Genomic DNA, 25,494 nt, shown 5'->3' with positions numbered 1-25,494 from the left:
CCGCTTAGTGATAAAGTAAAGCAATTACATGGCGATTGCATTTCATACAATAAAGCGACAACCATATGGCTCCTGCCAGTTGCCGATAACTCTGTTACAAAACATGATCATCTCATACAACAAAATTTAGCATCATGTCTTGACCATATCACATCACAACATGCCCTGCAAAAACAAGTTAGACGTCCTCTACTTTGTTGTTGCAAGTTTTACGTGGCTGCTATGGGCTGAGCAAGAACCGTTCTTACCTACGCATCAAAACCACAACGATATTTCGTCAAGTATGTGTTGTTTTAACCTTCAAAAGGACCGGGCGTAGCCACACTCGATTCAACTAAAGTTGGAGAAACTGACACCCGCCAGCCACTAGTGTGCAAAGCACGTCGGTAGAACCAGTCTCGCGTAAGCGTACGCGTAATGTCGGTCTGGGCCGCTTCATCCAACTGTACCACCGAATCAAAGTATGACATGCTGGTAAGCAGTATGACTAGTATCGCCCACAACTCACTTGTCTTCTACTCGTGCATATAACATCTACGCATAAACCTGGCTCGGATGCCACTGTTGGGGAACGTAGTAATTTCAAAATAATCCTACGCACACGTAAGATCATGGTGATGTATAGCAACGAGAGGGGAGAGTGTCGTCCACGTACCCTCGTAGACCGTAAGCGCAAGCGTTATGAGAATGCAGTTGATGTAGTCGTACGTCTTCACAATCCGACCGATCCAAGTACCGAACGCACGGCACCTCCGAGTTCAGCACATCTTCAGCTCGGTGATGTCCCACGAACTCACGATCCAGCAGAGCTTCGCGGGAGAGTTCCGTCAGCACGACGGCGTGATGACGGTGATGATGATGCTACCGACGCAGGGCTTCGCCTAAGCACTGCTACAATATAACCGAGGTGGATTATGGTGGAGGGGGGCACCGCACACGGCTAAAAGATCAACTGATCAACTTGTGTGTTTATGGGGTCCCCCCTCCTCCGTATATAAAGGAGTGGAGGAGGGGCCATTCCTCCTAGGCGCGCCCCAAGGGGAGTCCTACTCCCACCGGGAGTAGGACTCCAAACCTTCCAAGAGTAGGAGTAGGAGAGACGGAAGGAGGAGAGAGGGGGAAGGAAAGGGGGGCGCCGCCCCCCTCCTTGTCCAATTTGGACTAGAGGGGGAGGGGGTGCGGCCTGCCCTGGCCGCCCCTCCTCTTCTCCACTAAGGCCCAATAGGCCTATTACACTCCCCGGGGGGTTTCGGTAACCCCCCGGTACTCCGGTATTTGTCCGAACTTGCCCGGAACCCTTCCGATGTCCAAACATAGTCATCCAATATATCGATCTTTATGTCTCGACCATTTCGAGACTCCTCTTCATGTCCGTGATCATATCCGGGACTCCGAACTACCTTTGGTACATCGAAACACATAAACTCATATTACCGATCGTCACCGAACGTTAAGCGTGTGGACCCTACGGGTTCGAGAACTATGTAGACATGACCGAGACACGTTTCCGGTAAATAATCAATAGCGAAACCTGGATGCTCATATTGGCTCCTACATATTCTACGAAGATCTTTATCGGTCAAACCGCATAACAACATACGTTGTTCCCTTTGTCATCGGTATGTTACTTGCCCGAGATTCGATCGTCGGTATCTCAATACCTAGTTCAATCTCGTTACCGACAAGTCTCTTTACTCGTTCAGTAATACATCATCCCGCAACTAACTCATTAGTTGCATTGCTTGCAAGGCTTATAGTGATGTGTATTACCGAGAGGGCCCAGAGATACCTCTCCGACAATCGGAGTGACAAATCCTAATCTCGATCTATGCCAACTCAACAAGTACCATCAGAGACACTTGTAGAGCACCTTTATAATCACCCAGTTATGTTGTGACGTTTGGTAGCACACAAAGTGTTCCTCCGGTCTTCGGGAGTTGCATAATCTCATAGTCATAGGAACATGTATAAGTCATGAAGAAAGCAATAGCAATATACTAAACGATCGAATGCTAAGCTAACGGAATGGGTCAAGTCAATCACATCATTCTCTAATGATGTGATCCCGTTAATCAAATGACAACTCATGTCTATGGCTAGGAAACTTAACCATCTTTGATTCAACGAGCTAGTCAAGTAGAGGCATACTAGTGACACTTAGTTTGTCTATGTATTCAGACATGTACTAAGTTTCCGGTTAATACAATTCTAGCATGAATAATAAACATATATCATGATATAAGGAAATATAAATAACAACTTTATTATTGCCTCTAGGGCATATTTCCTTCAGAGGCAATGGACGGTAGCGATGTTGTCCTGTTCATCTTCAGCTAACCGGCTGGGTCGGAAGGGAGGAAACAGCGTCGTGTTCACCAGGAGTCAAGTGACTTGGTCGGAACACGTCCTGTTCATCGAGAGGTAACAGACTGGGTCAGAATGGGTCGTGTTCAATGGGAGCCAACGGGCTTGGACAGAACAGCCGGAACGGGTTATGGTGTACTGCAAAATGGATGAAAACAGCCTTGTGTTCGACCGAGTACGGTCGAAACGGGGTCCTATTCATCAAGAAGGGTCTGGCATACCCAAAAACGGAGGAAATGGACTTGTGTTCGAGCTCGAACGGTCGAAACGGGGTGCTGTTGATCGGCAGGGGTGTGGCGTACCGCAAAACGGTGGAAACGGACTTGTGTTGGAGCGCCTATGGTCGAAACGGGGGTCCTGTTCATCGGGAGGGGGCTGGCGTACTGATGTACCTACTGTTCGTCCACCATGTACTGCCTCGCTCCAGCCTCCACGGGCTACTGTTCATCCACCACCGACTTCCTCCAGCCTCCACCTGTTACTGTTCATCCACCGTCGACTTCCTCCGGCCTCCACCAGCTACTGTTCACCTCGGGGTCCTGTTCATCCAGCCTCCACCGGCTACTGTTCAACCAGCCCACCACACGGGGTCCAGTTCAACCAGCCCTCCACGGGCTACTGTTCATCGAGCCCTCCACCGGCTACTTTTCAACCAGCCCTCCATGGGGTCCTGTTCGTCCCCCAACCAGCTCGGTCGGGTTCCTGTTCATCCAGCGGCAACGACCTCTACTACCACGGGGTCCTGTTCATCCAACCCCCACCGGGAACTGTTCATCCAACCACCAATAATGCTCATTGTTCATCAAGAGGCAGCAGGTTCAATCGACTTCAGTTAGTAGCAGTAGCGAAGGAATCGCTCGAGTTCAGTTAACAGCCAGGGATCGATCGCTCGGGTTTAGTAACGTAGCCAGCGCAATCGCTCGGGTTCAGTAAGTGAACGCCTCGCTCAGGTTCAGTTAGAGCCCAACGCCTCGCACACACACACGCGTACGTATATGAGAGAAAACGCGCAACCCTCCGTGCATCACTTGGCCCCGACCACCCATCGTAACTGGGAACTCCCCGATATTTTCCTCGCCCTTGCTTCTACCATGATTTTTTCCGGCATGAACGGCCCAAAGAATGTCATGCAGCTGCGTCTCCGGCCCGCCCAGGACGAAAAGCCCATTTTCTGTCATGATTTTTTTGTCATAGAAGTAGGGGCCCACCACATCTATGATGATACCGTGTTTTGTCACAATTGTCGTCACAAAAGTGTCATAAGAATGACAGAAAAAATTGTTCAGCCCAAAATGTCACGAATGTGTCTTTTTTTTGTAGTGGGTGCGGATTACCTGCCTGGATCGGCGAGGCCGAGCGGCGTGAAGGAGGGTCACCGGCGAGGAGGTGGCGCTGCAAGCAAGGAGTGAAGGATTGAACTTGGAAAGGAAGGCAGAAATAGGGGAAATGTGGCTTTTGGTAAGGGAGAGGGGGCGGGGAGGTAGATATTTCCACGGAAGCCGAAATTTTTGGCTCGGTGCAGTGAAAAACCTGGCGTGCAAAGTGTCATCAAACACGGTCCCTTATTCAACACTGTGTACGATATGTGAATATCACAAATGATTCATATAGCTTACCCCATGTGTGATGAGTTTGAACGTACAAATTTTGGTCTGGATATCCCTGGTTAAAGTGGTCATCCACGTCATTGTATAATTTGGGTACACAAAGGAGCCTACAGCACACCCACACTTCTTAATCGAGCAAGTTCAGCAATTAAACAGAGTCAGCTGACGTAAACCATTACTCAAAGAAATTAAAGACTGGTGCTCTAAATTAAACAAAGAGTACTACTCCGGCGGGCGCTCGGATCTCCGCCACCTCCTCCTTGTCCAGCTGGCCCGACGATCTCCTGGGGAAGGGGCTCCATGTTATCCATCACACCATACTCGGCAAGCATCTTGCCATCCGTGTCCACCATCTCTTTGGAAAAGGCCGCCACGAGCTGGGCGTGGGCGGCCACAATTTGGGCTTGGACGGGCTCTGTCGTGGCAAGCTATGCCGTGAAGGAACGGACGGCTGCTCAAACGCTCTCAGCGATTGCCAACTCTTCGGCCGTGGGCTGCCGACCGTTATCGGAGAATCTTCGTTCGATTTGTGTGGTGATCGCCAGGAGCTGGGCGTGGGTGGCCTCGACATGGTCATGGGCGGCCTCCATCAGGGCTAAGGCCGCCGCTGCAGAACGGTCAATTGTTGTGCTGCTCTCGCCAATTGCTATCCCCGGGGCAGATGTTGCTGCCGCTACCTGAGAAGCAACAACGGCCGCTTGGGCTGCCTTAGCTGCCCAGTCGCAGATTGCTGCCACGCTCACATAGCTTGCTAACACACGCATGGTGGTTCCGGCCGCGCTCTTGCTGGAGTGGGTCACTGAAGTTGCCCTCATGATGCGGGTCCACGTCCCCATCTTTCACCGGTGATGATTGAACAGTGAAATGATATTTCGGGAGCGAGCTAGTGTGCTTGACGCGTCGGCTGTGGACTGTAGCCAATGCACCTTCTCACGTAAGCCGTATATGTACTCTACTCTGATGTTGCTCCAAGATATTTTGTATTGCATATCACACGGTTGTTGATAATAAACTGTGTGCGATCTACTTGATTTTTTGTCTTGATTTGAAATACATAACGGGGTGACAGCGGCAAAGGAGGGTGTTTGAATTGCTAGAACTTTTATCTGCAGTGCACATGCAACTATAGGTGTGTCGTCAAAAAAATTGGGATTATTCAGGGTTCGTTTGGACATTTTTATACATTAACTTGATTTTCTAGGCATTTCAGGTGCACAACTGAAAATTAAACTACATGCGCATGCTCCGATGCACTAAAATGGGTTGTAAAATCATATATGTGTCCATGGGTTGATGCTTATGTCCCATGAAAGAAATGGGGATGAATTTCAAACACCTCGGCACCGTGGCTCACCGGCAAACGTTTAAGATTCTCACAAACCAGAGCTTCTCACAAGAAGCCACATGGTTCCTGTAGGGAACGTGTCACCTTTGTGGACGAAACCATATTCGTCGCCTCTTCTTGCTTTCAAATTTTTTGTTGTGTCAACATAGAACAACAGGAGTATTATGTTAAATTTTAGAGTTTTTGGGGTTCGTTTGGACATTTTTATACGTTAACTGAGTTTTCTAGGCATTTATGTGCATAATTCAAATTTGAAATACACGCACATGCTCCAGTGCATAAAAATGGGTTAAAAATCAAACGAGTGTCCTTGGTTGCATGCTTAGGTCACATGCAAGAAATGAGAATGAATATCAAACACCTTGCCACCATCGCTCGGCCACTAACATTGAGATACATGGTTTTAAAATTCTAGTAAATCAAAACCTCGTCCAAAATTCATAAAACTTGACATGCAATCATGAAACGACATCAACATGTCAAGGTAAAAATATTGTCCCATTTGGGGCAGGTTTGGGTATAAGCTTCTCACATACCGGAGCTTCTCACAACAAGCCTCATGGTTCCGGTAGGGAACGTGTCACCTTTGTGGACAAAACGATATTCGTTGCCTCTTCTTGCTTTCAAATTTTTTCTAGTGTCAACATAGAACAACAAGAGTGTTGTGTTAAATTTTGGGATTTTTCGGGGTTCGTTTGGACATTTTTATACATTAACTGAGTTTTCTATGCATTCATGTGCATAATTCAAATTTGAACTACATGCACATGCTCCAGTGCATATAAATGAATTGAAAAAATCAAATGTGTGTCCTTGGTTGCATGCTTAGGTCCCATGCAAGAAATGGGAATGAATGCCAAACACCTTGCCACCGTCGCTCGGCCGCTAACATTGAGATACATGGTTTTTAAATTCTAGTAAATTGAAAACTCGTCTGAAATTTATGAAACTTCGCATGCTATCATGGAACGGCATCAACATGTCGTGGTAACAATATTTTCCCATTTGGGGCAGGTTGGGGTATAAGCTTCTCACAAAACCGTCACTCCAGTGCAGAACAATGGGTTGACAAATTAAATGTATGTCCTTGGGTGCATGCTTAGGTCCTGATACGTCTCCAACGTATCTATGATTTACGAAGTATTCATGCTATCATATTATCTGTTTTGGATGTTTATGGGCTTTATTAAACACTTCTATATTATTTTTGGGACTAACCTATTAACCAAGAGCCCAGTGCCAGTTCCTGTTTTTTTCCTTGTTTCAGTGTGTCGCAGAAAAGGAATATCAAACGGAGTCCAAACGGAATGAAACCTTCGGGAGCATGATTTTTGGAACGAACATGATCTAGGAGACTTGGAGTTGAAGTCAAGGAAGCTTTGAGGTGGCCATGAGGGAGGGAGGCGCGCCAGCCCCCTGGGTGTGCATCCACCCTCGTGGGCCCCTCGTGGCTCCCCTGACCGACTTCTTTCGCCTATATATATCCATATACCCTAAAAACATCGGAGAACAGAATAGATCGGGAGTTCCGCCGCCGCAAGCCTCTGTAGCCACCAAAAAACAATCGGGACCCTGTTCCGGCACCCTGCCGGAGGGGGGATCCCTCACCGGTGGCCATATTCATCATCCCGGCGCTCTCCATGACGAGGAGGGAGTAGTTCACCCTCAGGGCTGAGGGTATGTACCAGTAGCTATGTGTTTGATCTCTCTCTCTCGTGTTCTTGATTTGGCACGATCTTGATGTATCGCGAGCTTTGCTATTATAGTTGGATCTTATGATGTTTCTCCCCCTCTACTCTCTTGTAATGGATTGAGTTTTCCCATTGAAGTTATCTTATCGGATTGAGTCTTTAAGGATTTGAGAACACTTGATGTATGTCTTGCCGTGCTTATCTGTGGTGACAATGGGATATTCACGTGATCTACTTGATGTATGTTTTGGTGATCAACTTGCGGGTTCAATGAACTTATGCATAGGGGTTGGCACACGTTTTCGTCTTGACTCTCCAGTAGAAACTTTGGGGCACTCTTTGAAGTTCTTTTTGTTGGTTGAATAGATGAATCTGACATTGTGTGATGCATATCGTATAATCATACCCACGGATACTTGAGGTGACATTGGAGTATCTAGGTGACATTAGGGTTTTGTTTGATTTGTGTCTTATGGTGTTATTCTAGTACGAGCTCCATGATAGATTGAATGGAAAGAATAGCTTTGTGTTATTTTACTACGGACTCTTGAATAGATCGAGGTGATTTTACTATTGATCTGCTGAAATTGGAATCAGTATTTTATCACTTTCTGGTGCTTTTTAACAATTGTTTTGGTGAGCAGAAAGTTTCTGTCTTTTCAGCAAGATCAAATAACTATCATCCAAGAAGATCCTATAGGTTTAACTTGGCACAAACACTAATTAAAACATAAAACCACATCTAAACAGAAGCTAGATGGATTATTTATTACTAAACAGAACCAAAAAGCAAGAAAAAAATAAAATTGGGTTGCCTCCTAACAAGCGCTAACGTTTAACTCCCCTAGCTAGGCATGATGATTTCAATGATGCTCACATAGAAGATAAGAATTGAACATAAAGAGAGCATAATGAAGAGTATGACTAGCACATTTAAGTCTAACCCACTTCCTATGCATAGGGATTTTGTGAGCAAACAACTTATGGGAACAATAATCAACTAGCATAGGAAGGCAAAACAAGCATAACTTCAAAACTTTAAGCACATAGAGAGGAAACTTGATATTATTGCAATTCCTACAAGCATATATTCCTCCCTCATAATAATTTTCAGTAGCATCATGAATGAATTCAACAATATAACCAGCACCTAAAGCATTCTTTCCATGATCTACAAGCATAAAAAATTTACTACACTCTACATAAGCAAAATTCTTCTCATTCGGAATAGTGACAGTATCATAAGAGACTTGAATACTATAAATTGTTTCCACATTAAAAGAGTAATGTTCAGAAAAAGGGTAATCATAATCATGACAAGTTTTATACATATAATCATCACTACTTTTTATAGCATAAGTTTCATCACAATAATCATCATAAGTAGCAACTTTGTTCTCATCATAACCAATTGAAACCTCTTCCGAAATAGTGGATTCATCACTAAATAAACTCATGACCTCTCCAAATCCACTTTCATAAATATTATAAGATTCAACACCCTCCAAAATAGTGGGATCATTACTTCCTAAAGTTGACACGCTTCCAAACCCACTTTCATCAATATTATCATCATAAGTAGGAGGCATGCTATCATCATTATAAATTTGCATATCAAAACTCGGGAGACTAAAAATATCATCTTCATGAAACGTAGCATCCCCAAGCTTGGGACAAACATTAATTGCAGCAAATATATTCTCAAAAACATCATCTTCATCAAACATAGCATCCCCAAGCTTGGGCCTTTTCATATCATAAGCATAATCTCTCTCATCATTAATAGTATGGATAGCACCAATAGTATAGCAATTATCATCATCACGATGAGTAATAGGAGCAACATCATTTGGGAGAGATACCTTTCTACCTTTGCTTCTCCGTCTTTTCTTTTTCTTCTTCACATCATGTGTGGGTTCAATCCTCTTTTTGGAGCTCCTTATTAATGAGATTGGTTGAATAGAAAGCTCCTCCTCGTTACCTGATTCATCATAAGAAATAATAGGAGAATATTGGGAAGTCTCTTCCCTTTCATTAGTATTCTCTTCATCTTCTATTTGTTTTCTTTTCTTTATATACTTGGCAATATAAGGATTTTCAATGCAATTCTCCGCACAATACATATAAATTTCCTCTAGATCAAAATTAAGAACTCTATAACAGGCAAATTCTGGAATAACCTTAGTTATACGTTTCATTTATTCATAACCCAAAAGCAAACTAAGTTCATTATGATGTGCAAGGGAAATCAAGTCATCACAATTTTTGGACACGATACGATCATGAAATAATTTGCATTGGGTACTGAAATGATCACGTTCATTGCAAAGTTCACAAGTACGGCTAAGAAAGTTTAAATTTTCAGCACAAACATCTAGCCTTTCTTGCGACCATTTAGTTTCCAAATACTTATGCCTCTTGCAAAATCTATCTTCCCTGTTTGGTATGTACTTGCAAACTCTATGCACTCCACAAAAATCGACATGCTTATAAGAGATATTTTCATCATGACTAGTGCAATCATCATTAGTACTACGAATATTCAAGGAGTTCATACTAACAACATTGCAATCATGCTCATCATTCAAAGATTTAGTGCCAAACATTTTATAGACTTCTTCTTCTAGCATTTGAGCACAATTTTCCTTTCCATCATTCTCACGAAAGATATTAAAAAGATGAAGCGTATGAGGCAAACTCAATTCCATTTTTTTGTAGTTTTCTTTAATAAATTAAACTTGTGATAAAACAAGAAACTAAAAAATTCGATTGCAGGATCTAAAGATATACCTTCAAGCACTCACCTTCTTCTTTTAGACGTTGTTGGGCCTCCAAGTGCAGAGGTTTGTAGGACAGTAGCAAACTTCCCTCAAGTGGATGACCTAAGGTTTATCAATCCGTGGGAGGCGTAGGATGAAGATGGTCTCTCTCAAGCAACCCTACAACCAAATAACAAAGAGTTTCTTGTGTCCCCAACACACCAAATACAATGGTAAATTGTATAGGTGCACTAGTTCGGCAAAGAGATGGTGATACAAGTGCAATATGGATGGTAGATAAAGGTTTTTGTAATCTGAAAATACAAAAACTGAAGGAAATATGCCCTAGAGGCAATAATAAAGTATTATTTATTTCCTTATATCATGATAAATTTTTATTATTCATGCTAGAATTGTATTAATCGGAAACATAATACATGTGTGAATACATAGACAAACAGGGTGTCACTAGTATGCCTCTACTTGACTTGCTCGTTAATCAAAGATGGTTATGTTTGCTAGCCATAGACATGAGTTGTCATTTGATTAACGGGATCACCTCATTAGGAGAATGACGTGATTGACTTGACCCATTCCGTTAGCTTAGCACCCGATCGTTTAGTATGTTGCTATTGCTTTCTTCATGACTTATACATGTTCCTATGACTATGAGATTATGCAACTCCCGTTTACTGAAGGAACACTTTGTGTGCTACCAAACGTCACAACGTAAATGGGTGATTATAAAGGTGCTCTACAGGTGTCTCCAAAGGTACTTGTTGGGTTGGCGTATTTCGAGATTAGGATTTGTCACTCCGATTGTCGGAGAGGTATCTCTGGGCCCACTCGGTAATGCACATCACTATAAGCCTTGGAAGCATTGTGACTAATGAGTTAGTTGCGGGATGATGTATTACGGAACGAGTAAAGAGACTTGCCGGTAACGAGATTGAACTAGGTATCGAGATACCGACGATCGAATCTCGGGCAAGTAACATACCGATAACAAAGGGAAGAACGTATGTTGTTATGCGGTCTGACCGATAAAAATCTTCGTAGAATATGTGGGAGCCAATATGGGCATCCTGGTCCCGCTATTGGTTATTGACCAGAGGGTGTCTCGGTCATGTCTACATAGTTCTCGAACCCAAAGGGTCCGCACGCTTAAAGTTACGATGACAGTTTTATTATGAGTTTATGTATGTTGATGTACCGAAGGAGTTCGGAGTCCCGGATGTGATCGGGGACATGACGAGGAGTCTCGAAATGGTCGAGACGTAAAGATCGATATATTGGACGACTATATTCGGACTGCGAAAAGGTTCCGAGTGATTCGGGTATTTTTCGGAGTACCGGAGAGTTACGGGAATACGTATTGGGCCTTATTGGGCCATACGGGAAAGAAGGAAAAGGGCCTCAAGGGTGGCCGCACCCCTCCCCTTGGTCTGGTCCGAATTGGACTAGGGAAGGGGGTGCCCCCTGCCTTCCTTCTCTTTTTCCCTTCCTCTTTTCCTATTCCATATGGGAGGTGGAATCCTACTAGGACTAGGGAGTCCTAGTAGGACTCCACACTTGGTGCGCCCCCTCCTAGAGCCGGCCTCCTCCTCCCTTGCTCCTTTATATACAGGGGCAGGGGGCACCCCATGGACACACTTGATATACGATATTTTTGCCGTGTGCGGTGCCCCCCTCCACCATATTACACCTCAATAATACCGTTGCGGAGCTTAGGCGAAGCCCTGCGTCGGTGGAACATCATCATCGTCACCATGCCGTCGTGCTGACGAAACTCTCCCTCAACACTCGGCTGGATCGGAGTTCGAGGGACGTCATCGAGCTGAACGTGTGTAGAACTTCGGAGGTGCCGTGCGTTCGGTACTTGATCGTTCGGATCGTGAAGACGTACGACTACATCAACCGCGTTGTGATAACGCTTCCGCTGTCGGTCTACGAGGGTACGTGGACAGCACTCTCCCCTCTCGTTGCTATGCATCACCATGACCTTGCGTGTGCGTAGGAATTTTTTTGAAATTACTACGTTCCCAAACAGTGGCATCCGAGCCTGGTTTTATGCGTTGATGCTATGCACGAGTAGAACACAAGTGAGTTGTGGGCGATATAAGTCATACTGCTTACCAGCATGTCATACTTTGGTTTAGCGGTATTGTGAGATGAAGCGGCCCGGACCGACATTACACGTACGCTTACGCGAGACTGGTTTCACCGTTGCGAGCACTCGTTGCTTAAAGGTGACCGGCGGGTGTCTGTCTCTCTCACTTTAGTTGAACCGAGTGTGGCTACGCCCGGTCCTTGCGAAGGTTAAAACAGCACCAACTTGACAAACTATCGTTGTGGTTTTGATGCGTAGGTAAGAACGGTTCTTGCTAAGCCCGTAGCAGCCACGTAAAACATGCAACAACAAAGTAGAGGACGTCTAACTTGTTTTTGCAAGGCATGTTGTGATGTGATATGGTCAAGACATGATGTGATATAATTTGTTGTATGAGATGATCATGTTTTGTAACCGAGTTATCGGCAACTGGCAGGAGCCATATGGTTGTCGCTTTATTGTATGAGATGCAATCGCCATGTAATAGTTTTACTTTATCACTAAGCGGTAGCGATAGTCGTAAAAGCAATAAGTTGGCGAGATGACAACGATACTACGATGGAGATCAAGGTGTCGCGCCGGTGACGATGGTGATCATGACGGTGCTTCGGAGATGGAGATCACGAGCACGGTGCTTCGGAGATGGAGATCACAAGCACAACATGATGATGGCCATATCATATCACTTATATTGATTGCATGTGATGTTAATCCTTTATACATCTTATCTTGCTTTGATTGACGGTAGCATTATAAGATGATCTCTCAATAAAATTTCAAGATAAAAGTGTTCTCCCTGAGTATGCACCGTTTCAAAAGTTCTTCGTGCTGAGACACCACATGTTAATCGGGTGTGATAGGCTCTACGTTCAAATACAACGGGTGCAAAACAGTTGCACACGCGGAATACTCAGGTTAAACTTGACAAGCCTAGCATATACAGATATGGCCTCGGAACACAGAGACCAAAAGGTCGAGCGTGAATCATATAGTAGATATGATCAACATAGTGATGTTCACCATTGAAACTACTCCATCTCACGTGTTAATCGCACATGGTTTAGTTGATTTGGATCACGTAATCACTTAGAGGATTAGAGGGATGTCTATCTAAGTGGGAGTTCTTAAGTAATATGATTAATTGAACTTAAATTTATCATGAACTTAGTCCTGATAGTATTTTGCAAATTATGCTGTAGATCAATAGCTCGCGTTGTTGCTTCCCTGTGTTTATTTTTGATATGTTCCTAGAGAAAAATTATGTTGAAAGATGTTAGTAGCAAAGATGCGGATGGGATCCGTGATCTGAGGATTATCCTCATTGCTGCACAGAAGAATTATGTCCTTGATGCACCGCTAGGTGACAGACCTATTGCAGGAGCAGATGCAGACGTTATAAACGTTTGGCTAGCCCAATATGATGACTACTTGATAGTTTAGTGCACCATGCTTAACGGCTTAGAATCGGGACTTCAAAGACGTTTTGAACGTCATGGACCATATGAGATGTTCCAGGAGTTGAAGTTAATATTTCAAGCAAATACCCGAGTTGAGAGATATGAAGTCTCCAACAAGTTCTATAGCTAAAAGATGGAGGAGAATCGCTCAACTAGTGAGCATGTGCTTAGATTGTCTGGGTACTACAATCGCTTGAATCAAGTGGGAGTTTATCTTCCAGATAAAATAGTGATTGACAGAATTCTCTAGTCATCATCACCAAGTTAGTAGAACTTCGTGATGAACTATAGTATGCAAGGGATGACGAAAGTAATTCCCGAGCTCTTCGTGATGCTGAAATCGACGAAGGTAGAAATCAAGAAAAACATCAAGTGTTGATGGTTGACGAGACCACTAGTTTCAAGAAAAGGGCAAAGGGAAGAAGGGGAACTTCAAAAAGAACGGCAAGCAAGTTGCTACTCAAGTGAAGAAGCCCAAGTCTGTACCTAAGCCTGAGACTAAGTGCTTCTACTACAAAGGGACTGGTCACTGGGGGCGAAACTGCCCCAAGTATTTGGTGGATAAGAAGGATGGCAAAGTGAACAAAGGTATATTGGATATACATGTTATTGATGTGTACTTACTAGTGTTTATAGCAACCCCTCAGTATTTGATACTGGTTCAGTTGCTAAAGAGTAGTAACTCGAAAACGGGAGTTGCAGAATAAACAGAGACTAGTAAAAGGCGAGGTGACGATGTGTGTTGGAAGTAGTTCCAAGATTGATATGATCATCATCGCACACTCCCTATACTTTCGGGATTAGTGTTGAAACTAAATAAGTGTTATTTGGTGTTTGCGTTGAGCATGAATATGATTTGATCATGTTTATTGCAATACGGTTATTCATTTAAGTTAGAGAACAATTGTTGTTCTGTTTACATGAATAAAAACCTTCTATGGTCATACACACCAACAAAAATGGTTTGTTGGATCTCGATCGTAGTGATACACATATTCATAATATTGAAGCCAAAAGATGCAAAGTTAATAATGATAGTGCAACTTATTTGTGGCACTGTCGTTTAGGTCATATTGGTGTAAAGCGCATGAAGAAACTCCATACTGATGGGATTTTGGAATCACTTGATTATGAATCACTTGATACTTGCGAACCGTGCCTCATGGGCAAGATGACTAAAACGCCGTTCTCCGGAACTATGGAGAGAGCAACAGATTTGTTGGAAATCATACATACAGATGTATGTGGCCCGATGAATATTGAGACTCGTAGCAGGTATCATTATTTTCTGACCTTCACAGATGATTTGAGCAGATATGGGTATATCTACTTAATGAAACAGAAGTCTGAAACATTTGAAAAGTTCATATAATTTCAGAGTGAAGCGGAAAATCATCGTAACAAGAAAAATAAAGTTTCTACGATCTGATCGTGGAGAAGAGTATTTGAGTTACGAGTTTGGCCTTCAGTAAAAGCAATGTGAAATAGTTTCACTACTCACGCCACCTGGAACACCACAGTGTAATGGTGTGTCCGAACATCGTAACCGTACTTTATTAGATATGGTGCAATATATGATGTCTCTTACCGATCTACCACTATCGTTTTGGGGGTTATGCATTAGAGACAGCTGCATTCACGTTAAATAGGGTACCATATAAATCCGTTGAGACGACGCCTTATGAACTGAGGTTTGGCAAGAAACCAAAGTTGTCGTTTTTAGAGTTTGGGGTTGCGATGCTTATGTGAAAAAGTTTCATCCTGATAAGCTCAAACCCAAATCGGAGAAATGTGTCTTCATATGATACCCAAAAGAGACAGTCGGGTACACCTTCTATCACAGATCCGAAGGCAAGACATTCGTTGCTAAGAATGGATCCTTTCTAGAGAAGGAGTTTCTCTCGAAAGAAGTGAGTGGGAGGAAAGTAGAACTTGATGAGGTAACTGTACCTGCTCCCTTATTGGAAAGTAGTTCATAACAGAAATCTGTTCCTGTGACTTCTACACCAATTAGTGAGGAAGTTAATGATGATGATCATGTAACTTCAGATCAAGTTACTACCAAACCTCGTAGGTAAAACAGAGTAAGATCCGCACCAGAGTGGTACGGTAATCCTGTTCTAGAGGTTCTGTTACTAGACCATAACGAACCTACGAACTATGAAGAAGCGATGGTGAGCCCAAATTCCGCAAAATTGCTTGAGGCCATGAAATCTGAGATGAGATACATGTATGAGAACAAAGTGTGGACTTTAGTTGACTTGCCCAATGATCGGCAAGCAATTGAGAATAAATGGATCGTTAAGAGGAAGACGGACGCTGATAGTAGTGTTACTATTTACAAAGCTAGAATTGTCGCAAAAAAGGTTTTTCGACAAGTTCAAGGTGTTGACTACGATGAGAGTTTCTCACTCGTATCTATGCTTAAGTCTGTCTGAATCATGTTAGCAATTGCCGCATTTTATGAAATATGGCAAATGGATAAACAAAACTGCATTCCTTAATGGATTTATTAAAGAAGAGTTGTATATGATGCAACCAGAAGGTTTTGTCAATCCTAAAGGTGCTAACAAAATATGCAAGCTCCAGTGATCCATCTATGGACTGGTGCAAGCATCTCGGAGTTGGAATATACACTTTGATAAGTTGATCAAAGGATATAGTTTTATACAGACTTGCGGTGAAGCCTGTATTTACAAGAACGTGAGTGGGAGCACTACAGCATTTCTGATAAGTATATGTGAATGACATATTGTTGATCGGAAATAATGTAGAATTATTCTGCAAAGCATAAAGGAGTGTTTGAAAGGAGTTTTTCAAAGAAAGACCTCGGTGAAGCTGCTTACATATTGAGCATCAAGATCTATAAAGATAGATCAAGACGCTTGATAAGTTTTTTCAATGATACATACCTTAACAACATTGAAGTAGTTCAAAATAGAACAGTCAAAGAAAAGAGTTTCTTGCCTGTGTTACATGGTGTGAAGTTGAGTAAGACTCAAAGCCCGACCACGGCAGAAGATAGAAAGAGAATGAAAGTCATTCCCTATACCTTGGCCATAGGTTCTATAAAGTATGCCATGCTGTGTACCAGATCTATTGTATACCCTACACTGATTTTGGCAAGGGTACAATATTGATCTAGGAGTAGATCACTGGACAGCGGTCAAAATTATCCTTACTGGAATAAGGATATATTTCTCGATTATGGAAGTGACAAAAGGTTCGTCGTAAAGGGTTACGTCGATGCAAGTTTTGACACTAAATCTAGATGACTCTAAGTCTCGGTCTAGATACATATTGAAAGTGGGAGCAATTAGCTAGAGTAGCTCCGTGCAGAGCATTGTAGACATACAAATTTGCAAAATACTTACGGATCTGAATGTGACAGACCCGTTGACTAAAATTATCTCACAATCAAAACATGATCACACCTTAGTACTCTTTGGGTGTTAATCACATAGCGATGTGAACTAGATTATTGACTCTAGTAAACCCTTTGAGTGTTGGTCACATAGAGCATGCTTCAAGGCAGGTAGAGCCCGGGCGGGTCATGCACGCTGAGCCGTCTCGATGAGACCGGCGCAAAGATCCGGCTCAAGGCCCGTCTCACCAATCTTGCCAATGAAGACATGAATTCCACCGAAGGGGACCCAGTACCCGTACTCAATTGAGCCGGCGTCGGGGCCCCAGTTTGCATCGTCGATATAGAGCTTGCCACGACGACTCTTGGTCATCCGGCCCACAGCGTATCCCTTGAGCCCTTCGAAGCTGCCCTTCAAGAACTCAAATCCACCGTGCGCTGGCCCCACGGTGGGCGCCAACTGTCGTGGAATTTTCACGGCAGATGTCCTCGAGCTAGGACTTAGTCGTGGAGCCATCACAGCCAGGAAGCTTAAAGGGGTTAAACGAGACAAGGAACACGGGGGTTATATTGGTTCGGCCCCTTACGGTGAAGGTAAAAGCCTACGTCCAGTTGAGGTGGTATTGATTATGGTTTCGATGACCAGGGAGCTTGATTGCTATGCCTGGCTCTCGACGAGATCTTACTTCCCCCTAAACCGCCGCCGGGTCATCCCTTTATATAGAGAGGTTGACGCCCAGCGGCTCTCAGAGTCCCGGCCGGCTCATAAGAGTGTCCGGCTCGGACTCTCAACTATTCTTGCCTTACACTAGAAGTCTTGCCATACGGCGGTTTATCACTACGGGCCTTAAGCCATCTCCGGGTCTTAGGCCGATCATTGACCCGCCGTCTTCAAGCTCGGTACTGGGCTTTGCGGGATGACCATTATGAGTAACCCGGCCCCTCCTGGCGGGTGACTCTAAGGGTTATATCCTCAACACCAGGCATAATGCCGAGCCTTCCACCCTTTACCAAGTATATAGATGCATTAATAATATAAGAGATATTGTGATATCCCAACATAAACATAATCCAACATGGAGCAATCTTCATCTTCACCTGCAACTAGCAACGCTATAAGAGGGGCTGAGCAAAGCGGTAACATAGCCAAACAACGGTTTGCTAGGAAGGGTGACAAAGGTTAGAGGTTCATGGCAATTTGGGAGGCTTGAAGAGCAAATGAATAGGTAGCGCAGCATAGCGATAGAACGAAGTAACTAGCATAGCAATGATAGTAATGAGATCTAGGGTGACAGTCACCTTGCATGAAATCCCGATAGGAAGAAGAACGAGTCCATGAAGAAGATGAAGCCACGAAGACGAACGAATCCTCACGATCGCAACGACACGGAAACTATCGAGAAGAAGCACACAACATGGTAAACAAACCACACATGAACAAAGCATGATGCTCAATCAAGTATGATGCATGACAAAGCTACATGAAGCTACTCATGACAAGAGATGATGCATACAAGAACAACACATCAAGGCAAGTTTAAATGAGGCCGGAAACAACATATAACAAATCCAGTAAGTCCTCATATGCAAATTTCGAAATTGGTCCAGAACTGAATAAACCTTATGTTCAAGTTCGTAAACAGCAAGTTAAAGAGCACCATGATGATCTACACGAAATTCTAGTCAAGTTAGATATAAAGTTCATTAGATTCGGAGCTACGGTCTACAAGATATGAGCAAAAACAAGTTAAGCATGGCATCGATGCAAAAGTGCATTCAAACATCAAACAAACACACTCAAGGCATGGATGCAACATGATAATATGAAGCTACATGCAAAACTAAGCAAGTTTCATATAGAACATGTCCAAAACGGAGCAACGGTGCAACAGATACACTCCAAACAAGACATAGCAACAATCTGACCAAAACAGCAACTAGGCAACTTGCAAGCATCAAAACAATATGCTACAGCAACTCAACATGAAAACAAAAGGCATGGACATGATGTACAGGTAAATCAAGACAAAACATGAACACTGGGCTATCTCCAGAAATCACTAGAACATGCTCAAAAGGACATGGCAAGTTGCAAATAATAACAGGTTCACAGACTTAGTGAAATTACTGGACATGGCAGAAATAACATCAGGTTGCAATGTTTAGAGCTATCAAGCAACATGCTACAGGAACAGATCATAGCAATCAAAGGCATGGCATGAATCTACTCAAAGCATATAACAAATGTCCCTTACTGAACATGAGCCAAAACGGCACAGAATATATGGTGGCAGCCATGTAAACATAGCAAGTTTCGTTATCAGGTTTCAGACTTGGCAGAAAAACAGAGCATGGCAGAAACAGACATTATGAGGGCACCTTTGTGAGCTTGATGCACTCTTTACAAAGCAATGCATGACAAAACAAGCATACATACAGAAAGATGGCATGTTTATGAAGCTATCCATAGCAAGAGCAAATAAATAGCATGTATGGAACAACTACAACATGCTTGGCAAAAATACATGGCATACACCTCTGTAAAGATGGCATGGCATACAACAAAACACATGTAGAGCTCATGCCCATAAGATGCACAGATTAAATGCAACAAAAATAACAAATCACCAAGTTCTGATAAGTAACAGCAGATAACAGCAACTAGCACTCTTGCATCAGAGATTTGGGCATCAAGATGGACTCAAATGAACAAGGCACAATAGAATGAAATGTAGAGCATCTCGAGGCGAACATTTCAATATATTATATGCATGAAACGGAGCAGTATGCATGGAGTTATGATGCGATGAACAGAGGCATGTATTGTCAAAATTTCCAGACTTAGAGATTTCGGGAGAGGGAGAAAGTCAACCTCGGGTTGACCAGATCGGGATCTGGCTCGGCTAGGGTTCGGGCGCACGACGGCTCGCCGGAGCTCGGGGCGGAGTCGGCCGGAGCAGAGGGCGAGGAAGCGGCGAGGAGGAGGCGCGGCGCCGGAGGAGGACGGCGGCGGGCGCGCAGCGTGGCGCGCGGCGGCGGGGAAGGTGGCGGCGCGGCGGCGAATACGGTGGCGGCGCGGCGGCGAAGACCGGTGGGGAGGCGCGGGTCTGGCGAGGGGAGGAGCGGGCGCACGGGTCAGGGCAGCGGCGCAGGAGGCGGCCGGCCGGGCCTGCGCGGGGTCCGGATCCGGGCCTGGCGGGCCGAAGGCGGAGGGCGGCGGCGGCTGCCACATGGCGGCGCGCCATTGGCAGCGGGCAGCGGCGCTGATCTGTCCGGAGGAGGGGCGGACATGTCCGGCGCGGTGAGGGAGGAAAATTTAGGGTTTCGTCTGCAATATTTCGGGAGGGGAGGTGTTTATATAGGTAGAGGGAGCTAGGAGAGTCCAAACGGGGTGCGGTTTTCGCCCACACGATCGTGATCGAACGACCTAGAGCATGGAAGAGACTTAGAGGGGTTTTGGGCTGTTTGGAGGGGGGTTTTGCTGCAACACACAAACGGACTTTGCGGTTACCCGGTTAACCGTTGGAGCATCAAACGACCTCCAAATGGCACGAAACTTGACAGGTGGTCTACCGGTGGTATACCAAGGCCACTTGGAAAGCCTCGGTCCATTTCGAGAACATTAACTGCCCGCTCATGAAAAACAAACAAGAGGGGTGCGCCGGAGGAGGTGGGAGTGCCGGATTGCAAAACGGACAACGGGGAAAATGCTCGGATGCAAGTTTTGAAAAACATGATGATGCAATGCAAATGATGACATGGCAAAATGCAACACGCAAGCAGATGACAAGGCAAGGACGGCGAATAACTGGCAGACACCTAGCGCATCGGATCCGGGCCGTTACAACACTCCTCCACTAACAAGAGATCTCGTCCCGAGATCTTAGGACCTAGACGGAAGGAAAAGGGGATGAGGTGAAATAAGAACAAAACCGTGAGGTTGAACAAAATCAAGAACACTCGAGTAGGAAAGAGGAATGTTGAATTAGACAAGAAGCAAAAGCTTAAGGAATAGGACTGAATTTGAAACCACTCCGGTTAGGACAAGATAGAAAAGGAATAATAACGAAGGAATTTATGCAGCACTCCGGCTAAACAAGGAAAGAATAGAACATGAACTTGAGAAATGGAACGATACTTGATGAAGACCGACACAAAACCTCTTGAAAGAATTGAAAGAGTTGAATGAAAAGAACGGAGAAGAAAATGACAACTTGTGCCACGAATGAAATTGAAAGTATCTTTAGAAGGAAGGTTTAAACGGAGTTGTTGAGAAAATCAATAGCGAAAAGAATAGGCTTGTTGTGGACTTATCGATAACATCTCAAAATTATGAGGTGGTAACCTACCACAAACGGAAATGATTGGATAGCTGAGAAGAACGAAGAAATGCGAAACTCCACTTCAAAAGAATATGGAGGATTACTTGCACCTCGAGAAGCAAGAATAAGAATACGTGCGCTCCTCCAACAAGAATCTTGTCGAACACTTGACGAATGAATTACATCATGACGAGCCACCGTAATGAACTCCGGTAACAAAAGAATGCCGAGATAAAATTGAAGGATGAAAGGGATAAGATTAAATCCTTGCGATGATTTGGATGGGGTACGCGACGAAATCGGCGAGAAGCTTAGAACTCCGGAAAAGAAAAGACGAAAAATACTTTGAACCGAGAATGTGATAAGATGAACAAGCCCCGAAAAGAAGAGATAAAACCACTTGAAGAAAGAAGCATGAATATAGAATAATCGGAGAACAGTTTGAAAAGTTAGAACGAAGAAATATTCCGAAAAGATGACCTCTGGATAATTGAGACGGAAAACAACTCCTGAAATACTCCGGATGGGTGAAAATAATTGCACGACTAGAAACAATTTGAGAGGATAACATCAAACTAGCACCACGAATCTTCGGGAGAACGGACAAGATTTAGGGAAAACTCTACTTTGGTCTTCAAATGTTGAGAATGACGACGAGAAAGAACACCAAAATTGTCGAAATACTCCGGGAGAATGAAAAGCGAAGAGGTTGAGCCAACAATGAAAATAATTTGAAATTGATCTTGGAAAAACGTCTGACTGATGAAAATCATACTTACGTGACACTTCGAAAAGGATTTGAGAATAACTCCGGGAAAATTAGAAGAGTCAGGTAAGATCCTGGGAAAAGACCTGTGGGTTAGGGCCCACTGAAAAGAAACACCGTTGGGAAGGATTGAAGGAGAGACCATGCACCGGAACAATTGAAATGTTTGAATGAGGTGACAACGTCGAATTAATTCGAACACAGCCAAACAAAATATAAACAACACCGAATACTTGCATTGAGTCCACCGGAAAAGAAAAGGGGATGAAGAATGTCGAACAAAACAAGAATTCACCTATTGAAATAATTGAGGAAAGACCGAAGATACTTCGTACGAATGAAATTGATGCTCAAAAGAGACTCAGGCTCCGGGAATAAAAGGGGTGGGAGGGCGGGAAAAACAACGGCAACTTGGAAGGGAAAATCGACGAATATCTTTGAAGAGAAAAGCACCGGTTGAAATAATTGAGGAGATAATGCAAAGATTTCGCACGAGTAGAATGGATACTCGATTACGGCCTCTGGTTCCGAGAATAAAAAGGGAGGGCGGGTGGGAAAAGCAAGGACAACTTCGGACAGAGAAAACGACATCGGTTGAAAAGAGATGAGGATTAATCTAGCAAAAGATGACGAGGATCGAAACCACTCGAAGAGAAATGCACCGGATTGAAAAGAGGATGAACAACGAACGAAAACTAACCGCGAGATCCTAAAAAAAATTTGAAGGGGAAGAGGAATAGTTCAAAACACCTACGTCAAGATTTCTCACCAGAGTGACGAAGGGGCTGAGGAGTAAAAAGAATTCCTACTCTCCGATATAACTAGACTCAGAAAAAAAATCTTCTAGACTCAACAACGGCGAAACTTCACGATCAATCAAGGGGGGCTCCTAGGGTCGGACCTGGCTCTGATACCAACTTGTCACGCCCAAGATGCGGCCCTATCCTAAAGGAACACGAAGGTCCCACCAAGGATAGAAGCGCATCTTGAAGACGCTTTTGCAAGGTGGATATCATTACATCAACATTACATAATATATGGGGATACATACAAGGCATGCAACTGCCGCAAGAATACAACAATACATCATACATAAGATCAACATCCGGCTACGGATGAGACATAAACAGAAACTCAAACGACATCCACCCTGCTAGCCCAGGCTGCCGACCTGGAACCTATCCCCTGATCGAAGAAGAAGCAGAAGAAGAAGAAGAACTCCAAAACAATCAACATCGCTCTCGCGTCACGATCATCGCAAAAACCTGTACCTGCAACTGGTGTTGTAGTAAACTGTGAGCCACGAGGACTCAGCAATCCCATTACCATGGGTATCAAGACTAGCAAAGCTTAATGGTTATGGAAAGGATACGTGGTGAGGTTGCAGCAGCGTCTAAGCAATGTATGGTGGCTAACTTACGCAAATGAGAGCGAGAAGAGAAGCAAAGGAACGGTCATGAAACTAGCAATGATCAAGAAGTGATCTTGAACTCCTACTTACGTCAAACATAACCCAGAAACCGTGTACACTTCCCGGACTCCGCCGAGAAGAGACCATCATGGCTACACACGCGGTTGATGCGTTTTAATTAAGGTCAAGTGTCAAGTTCTCTACAACTGGATACTAACAAATTCCCATCTGCCACATAACCACGGGCACGGCTTTCGAAAGATAATACCCTGCAGGGGTGTCCCAACTTAGCCCATTATATGCTCTCACTGTCAACGAAGGATATTCCTTCTCCCGGGAAGACCCGATCAGTCTCGGAATCCCGGTTACAAGACATTTCGACGATTGTAAAACAAGACCAGCAAAGCCTCCCGAATGTGCCGACAAATCCTGATAGGAGCTGCACATATCTCGTTCTCAGGGCACACCGGATTGTCCAAGCTTCCTGTAGGCCAGCCCAGAGTTGCCCCTGTTGGCCACCGGCGACTGACAGTTTGGACCAACACTCGAAGGAGCACTGGCCCGGGAGGGTAAAATAAGATGACCCTCGAGAGCGCGACTCCCTAGGGAAAAGAAATAGGTGATAGGCAAATGGTAAAACCAAGGTTGGGCCTTGCTGGAAGAGTTTTATTCAAAGCGAACTGTCAAGGGGGTCCCATAAATCACCCAACCGCGTAACGGACGCAAAATCAAGGAGCATAACACCGGTATGGCGGAAACTAGGGCGGCAAGAGTGGAACAAAACACCAGGTGTCATGGAATTGTCACGGCAGATGTCCTCGAGCTAGGACTTAGTCGTGGAGCCATCGCAGCTAGGAAGCTAAAAGGGGTTAAACGGGACAAGGAACACGGGGGTTATACTGGTTCGGCCCCTTACGGTGAAGGTAAAAGCCTATGTCCAGTTGAGGTGGTATTGATTATGGTTTCGATGACCAGGGAGCTTGACTGCTATGCCTGGCTCTCGACGAGATCTTACTTCCCCCTAAACCGCCGCCGGGTCGTCCCTTTATATAGAGAGGTTAACGCCCAGCGGCTCTCAGAGTCCCGGCCGGCTCATAAGAGTGTCCGGCTCGGACTCTCAACTATTCTTGCCTTACACTAGAAGTCTTGCCATACGGCGGTTTATCACTACGGGCCTTAAGCCATTGGCTTGGCTAGGGTTCGGGCGCACGACGGCTCGCCGGAGCAGCTCGCCGGAGCTCGGGGCGGAGTCGGCCGGAGGAGAGGGCGAGGAGGCGGCGAGGAGGAGGCGCGGCGCCGGAGGAGGACGGCGGCAGGGCAAGCGGCGGCGGCGGCGTGGCGCGCGGCGGCGGGGACGGTGGCGACGAGGCGGCGAAGACGGTGGCGGCGCGGTGGCGAAGACCGGCGGGGAGGTGCGGGTCCGGCGAGGGGAGGAGCGGGCGCACGGGGTCGGGGCAGCGGCGCGGGAGGCGGCCGGCCGGGCCTGCGCGGGGGCCGGATCCGGGCCTGGCAGGCCGGAGGCGGAGGGCGGCGGCGGCTGCCACATGGCGGCGCGCTATTGGCTGCGGGCGGCGGCACTGATCTATCCGGAGGAGGGGCGGACATGTCCGGCGCGGTGAGGGAGGAAAATTTAGGGTTTCGTCTGCGATATTTCGGGAGGGGAGGTGTTTATATAGGTAGAGGGAGCTAGGAGAGTCCGAACGGGGTGCGGTTTTCGCCCACACGATCGTGATCGAACGACCTAGAGCATGGAAGAGACTTAGAGGGGTTTGGGGTTGTTTGGAGGGGGGGGTTTCTGCAACACACAGACAGACTTTGCGGTTACCCGGTTAACCGTTGGAGCATCAAACGACCACCAAATGGCACGAAACTTGACAGGTGGTCTACCGGTGGTATACCCAGGCCACTTGGCAAGCCTCGGTCCATTCCGAGAACGTTCAATGCCCGCTCATGAAAAACAAACAAGAGGGGTGCGCCGGAGGAGGTGGGAGTGCCGGATTGCAAAACAGACAACGGGGAAAATGCTCGGATGCAAGTTTTGAAAAACATGATGATGCAATGCATATGATGACATGGCAAAATGCAACACGCAAGCAGATGACAAGGCAAGGATGGCGAATAACTGGCAGACACCTGGCGCATCGGATCCGGGGCGTTACAACACTCCTCCACTAACAAGAGATCTCGTCCCGAGATCTTAGGACCTAGACGGAAGGAAAAAGGGATGAGGTGAAATAAGAACAAAACCGTGAGGATGAACAAAATCAAGAACACTCGAGTAGGAAAGAGGAATGTTGA

Source organism: Triticum aestivum, chromosome 2D (assembly GCF_018294505.1).
Source record: "Triticum aestivum cultivar Chinese Spring chromosome 2D, IWGSC CS RefSeq v2.1, whole genome shotgun sequence".
Classification (NCBI taxonomy): Eukaryota; Viridiplantae; Streptophyta; class Magnoliopsida; order Poales; family Poaceae; genus Triticum; species Triticum aestivum.
The sequence above is the reverse complement of the archived record's forward strand: the minus strand, read 5'-3'. Positions refer to the sequence as shown.